Here is a 6,000-nt window from a genome sequence, read left to right on the forward strand (position 1 = left end):
AAACGGCTGACAATAATACCTCTGGTCAATTGCCACGGCATGGGAAATTTTCTTCTATCCCAAATGCATATATAATAATAGTCATTCTGATAACTGGAGCAAAAGTTATGGCCGTTTTAAGTTTTGCTAAAAACAAGTCCCCAAAATTTTTACCTCTCTCAAATTCAGCCACACCAAGTGCTTCTGGTATTTTTCACACAAAATATGGACCAAAAGAAACCGCCACACAAAAAATCAGCCAAAAATAACAACTCTAACTATCAAAACAAAAATCGTCAATTAAATTGCAAAATCAGTTGCTAGTTCATCGCAAAATCAGTCGCTAGTTCAGTCACTAATCACTATTCACAGCATTACACAATACTAAAACAATCGCTAAACAGGGAACGCGACTAAAATGCAAAACAAAATGCTACTCAAAACAAAACAACACACACTCACAACCTAAATGACAGAGCTACACACAAAAAAAAACTAAACACTATTATGAACCTTTGGCCCACTGCTCCCCGACAACGGCACCAAATTTGATCGAGGTCGTACCTGAATCAAATAAACATTAAAAATGCAGTATCTAGGAAGTGATCTTAGGTCGTCTCCCAACGAGGAATGGTCCACCAAACATTCATAACAGATAGTAATAAAACAGTAACGAATTGGGGGGGTGTTTGTTTTTGTAAATTAAACAGCAAGCAAAATTGAATTAGAAAATAATAGAATTAAAACATGTTGTTTCCCCTTAATTCACAAGCAAGTCTCTTATCCTAGGTTACGAGGATTTATCCCTAACCAGTTCAACCACTTAATCCAACCCTAAATTAAATTACTAAGCGAAAATTAACATAAGACTGTCATTATGTGATTAAGCAATACATACATTAATTAATCATGAATGAAACTGATCATTAAGCATGAATGTAAATTAAGCGCAGAGACAATTAATCAAGCACTAAGCATGCATGGATTAACTTGATTAATAGCAACAAATACAGAGTAATTGGTGAAGAGGAAAAACTGATCAGAATTCAATAGTAATAACAAAACCTCAAAGAGAGTTGTGTTTTATCCTCAAGAGAAAACAACGTTGGAGACTTAGTCTTCCATTAATCAGTAGAAACGAAATTGTAGATTGAAGCAGAAACGAAATTGCAAAAAACGAATTTTATTCTATGTGAACAGTGCTCATGAACAATAAAAACTGGAATTCTAAAATCCTGGAATTATTCTCCTCTCTAAAAACTCTCTAAACTAAAGCCTCGGTGTTGTTATATAGGTCCTCAGCCCCAAAGCTTACAAATATGTTTTAAGTCCAAGCCCATAAATAAAATAAAATCTGGACAAGATAAGATAAGATTGGATGAAATAAAATCTAGATGAAATAAAATCTGGATAAGATAAGATTTGATAAAATAAAATTGTCTGCTCTCTTCAAGTCCAAGCCCAATTTCGGATTCAAGCCCAATTGCTTATAATTCTCCTGAAATTAAATTAAAAACACAAAATTAGTCAAATAGGTCCAAATGATAAAACTGCATAATTAATTTGACAATTAAGGCTAATCAGTAATTAAAATGGTGACAAAAAGGGTTAAGAAATAGGAGAAAATAATGGCACATCAAGGGGCAAGACCTGCAACGGCCCCTGGGGACGACGGAGGAGCTCAAGAGGATGACGATATGGCTGACGTGCTGGATTTCTTCACTTGAGGAGGCAGAGTCGCACGGCCGAGGTCACCAAAAATAGTGATTTCGTCTTTATTTGATGTTATTACTTTCAATTTTTATTTGTTATTTCATTTCGATAAAACTGAACTTTGTGTTTGCTTTCGTTTATTTGTTATCTCATTGTGATAAAATTGGATGTTATGTTATTGCTTTCAGTTGTTTGTTATCTCATTGTGATTAACCTTACCACTTCCAGCATATTGTTGTATGTACATTGCAATGGTTTGTCTGAAACGCCAAAAAAAATAAGGGGGTCTTGTGTATTTTCATTCACACGCCTTTTATTCCTTTTGATAAAGTGTAATCTCGGATACCGACTTTGCCCGGGTTACAAACCTTTTCTAAAAAAATTTGCTTGAAAGAAATTAATTGAAAGAAAAAAAGCTAAGGGAAAGAAAACTAAAAAGGGCCAACATGTTTTTGAAAAAGAATGACCGCCAGTTTTCTTTGGAAAATTCCCAGATCATAACACAAAAAGGTTTTTAAAGAAAAAAGAATGTGTGCCTAAAGGGTGAACGCAATGAAAGATTTTCCCGAAATGCCTAAATGGATTCGGATGTATGAGTGACTAGGTAAGGGAGCATTTTTTGGAAACACTTGGTTAATTGAATGAGGGAAACGAACCCTAAGCCTTAGTGTTTGCATGGCCACAAAGCTTTATGTTTGAGTGTCCACATGGATGTGTGCATGATCAGTTTTGCATAAATGTATAATCACCATCATCAAATGCGTGTCATAGAAATGATTTGGGACATTCCCTTATTCCTGAGCCACTTGCTAAACAAATATCCCAACATACATCATGTCTCGCCATTCGTAGGCCTTTTGAGCCAAACATCAACTTTTTAAACCTTGACCTAGGATGGAAATATCCAACCTTACCCTCGGAAGAGAGAACAAACGAATCTTCCAAAAGAAGCTTCTTTTACCTTGGGTTACAAGTATGAGTCAAGAGAAGAGAAAAGAAAAAGAAAAAAATCAATCAATCAAAGATTGAGGAAAAGCAAGAGAAAAGAAAAGAAAAAAACTCAATCGATCAAAGATTGAAGAAAAGCAAAAGAAAAGAAAAATATAGGTAGGTTCTTTGGACCGAACAATGTCTGAACAATGTGCAGAATTGTCAAAAGCAAAAAGGAAAAAAAAGTAACAATGACTTGGTTAAAACCTGAAGGATACGTGAAGCAATCACCTGCTTAGTTACAAACCAAATCTTTGTGTCCGCTCTTGTTCCACGTAGACCCAAAGAGAAAAAAAAGGAAACAAAAAAGGAAAAGGGCTAGAGCACCCAAAAGCCAAATTCCCCACCAAAATCCAACTTCCTAAAAAATCCTGTTGATCCATGATTACGCATATTATCTTTGATTTGATGAGTAATGACTTACAAAGTCAAATCATGACATGTCTGTGGTTTGGGGTTAGGATGAAACACTTGCCTGTGTGAGATTTTATACACTTTGAGCGGTTTTCCTCTATTTCAATTGGACCTAGTGTTTTCTTCTAATGCTCTTTTAGAAATGAAATGCAAATGTCCTAAATCTCTTTTGTGGTTATCAGAAATTCTATCAGCATGATTTCCTTCCCCAGTAGTCGCATTGTTTTTCTTCAAAAATATATGTTGCTCTGGTCGGTTTGGAGGTTTGTTTCTTTGCTAAGTGTGTTCACATTTTAGTGAAAGATTTTCCAAGACTATTATAGTCTTCTTTGCCTTCCAGAGACAATCATGGTCATCTGCACCTCTACCTTTCCAAGACTATTACAGTCTTTTTCGTCTTCCAGAGACAATCAAGTTCGTTGGCATGCAGAGACAATCATGGTCATCTGCACTTCTACCTTTCCAAGACTATTACAGTCTTCTTTGCCTTCCAGAGACAATCAAGTCCGTTGGCACGTAGAGACAATCATGGTCATCTGCACCTCTACCTTTCCAAGACTATTACAGTCTTTTTTGTCTTCCAGAGACAATCAAGTCCGTTGGCATGCAGAGACAATCATGGTCATCTGCACCTCTACCTTTCCAAGACTATTACAGTCTTCTTTGCCTTCCAGAGACAATCAAGTCCGTTGGCACGTAGAGACAATCATGGTCATCTGCACCTCTACCTTTCCAAGACTATTACAGTCTTCTTTGCCTTCCAGAGACAATCAAGTCCGTTGGCACGTAGAGACAATCATGGTCATCTGCACCTCTACCTTTCCAAGACTATTACAGTCTTCTTTGCCTTCCAGAGACAATCAAGTCCGTTGGCACGTAGAGACAATCATGGTCATCTGCACCTCTACCTTTCCAAGACTATTACAGTCTTCTTTGCCTTCCAGAGACAATCAAGTCCATTGGCACGTAGAGACAATCATGGTCATCTGCCTTTTTTCGAAGACTTCAATGTCTTTCGATCAAGACTATTAAAGTCTTTTTTGCCTTCCAGAGATAGTCAAGTCTGTTGGCATGCAAGACAATCATGGTCATCCGCTTTCTTTGTCTTCCAGAGATGATTAAGTCCGTTGGCACGCAGAGACAAATTATGGTCATCTTCCTCTTTCAAAGACTTCAACATCTTTCAACCATGACTATCACAGTTTCCTTTGCCTTCCAGAGACAATCAATTCCGTTGGCATGCGTAGACAATCATGGTTATCCACTTTCTTTACTTTTTCAACACTATCGAAGTCTATTGTCTTATGGAGACTATCAATGTCTTCCACTCTTTATCTTTTCAAAGACTATTAGAGTCTTTCGTCGAGACTTCAATGTCTCCCTTACTTTGCAAGACATTAAGGTCTTTTGTTGATATACCTAATGTCTCTTATGCTCTTTCTTTTTGTCATACCCTAATTTAATCTGGGTTGTTTGCCAACATTTGGATTCTTGCCAGCCGAATCGAGTTTCTTAACACTAATTGTCGTGCAATCCGTAGGGTTTTGTGACGTTTCGGAAGGAAATGTGCAAAATATTCAAAAGAAGGGCAAAAGGGACACTTTTGGGGCATTTTTTAGCCCCTAGGCCCACTAGGAAGCTTAGGGATGAAGTAACCAGCTCGCCTGGCCGAGCTAGGTTACTTCTGGAGGAAGCAAGCAGCTCGCCTGGACAAGCTGTTGTGCAACCTTCACCCCTCATTTCTTATAAATAGGCGTGAGGGGGCTGAGGAGAAGGGTCCAGCACCTGAAATCAAGAGATTCTGAGTGAAATTAGTGAGAAGAAGGAGAAAGAAGAAGAAAAATCAAGGCTGAGGCGCTTCCGTAACATTTTCATGATCAATTCTGTGATCGTTCTTCGTTCGTTCTTTATTCGTCAACCAGTTAGTCTTTATTTTTGAAGCTTTGAATTCATTCTATGCACCCTTAGGGGTCCATCCTTGCTTTGTATGTCTTCATCTTCATTCTTCTACCATCAGTGATCTCATTTCGATGTTTAAAGCGAGTTTCAACCGATCGTTTATACCGTAATCTCTCTTTATCACTGTTAAAATCAATTTCAACTGTTCGTTTGTGTTGTAATCTCACTTTATCTCTGTTAACATAAAATTCAATCGACCGTTTGTGTTGTAACCTCGATTAATCATTGAAAGATGAAGTTTCAACTGGTCATTTACTTTGCAAGTCCTCTTTTAATGAGTTTGAAATTAACAAGGTGAAACCAAAGCTAAAATCAACACATAAATCAAGCTTTTATCCACAAAAATCGCTTGAATCCGTTCAAGGTCCAACGCCTTAACGGTCTCTTTTACTTTTATCGCTTAAAAATGAACCTTTTAAAAGTCTAAAGCCAACCCTATGCATAACTTTCTTGCTTTTAAAGAACTACGTAGATTTGAGTTCCTCATCGCAATTGAGGATACGTAGGAGCAAGGGCCTCGCTCTTGTCAACCCCAAAAAGATAAAAAAACATAAAAAAAGGGAAATAAAATAAAATTGAAGTCATGATTTTTGCACATTTGATTAAAGGTTGTCGTCCCGTGTGACGGGCACGTGGGGTGCTGATACCTTCCCCGCACGTAAACAACTCCCGAATCTTTCATTCTTAAAATTCATAGACCTCCTTTGGTTTTTTCTAACGTTTTCCTCAAATAAACGTTGGTGGCGACTCCACGCGTTTTAGTTCCTTGGAAGACACACACATGAGCCTCACGTCGCCCTCCTGCCGAAGGGTAGGTTGCAACATCCCTTTTCATATTTTTTTACTTTTTGGGGTCGACAAGGGTGTTGCCATTGCTCCTATGTATTCTCAAGTGCGATGAGGAATTCAGACCTACATAGTTCTTTAAAGTGAGAAAGTTGTGTG

The sequence above is a fragment of the Glycine max genome, chromosome 5 (assembly GCF_000004515.6).
Source record: "Glycine max cultivar Williams 82 chromosome 5, Glycine_max_v4.0, whole genome shotgun sequence".
Classification (NCBI taxonomy): Eukaryota; Viridiplantae; Streptophyta; class Magnoliopsida; order Fabales; family Fabaceae; genus Glycine; species Glycine max.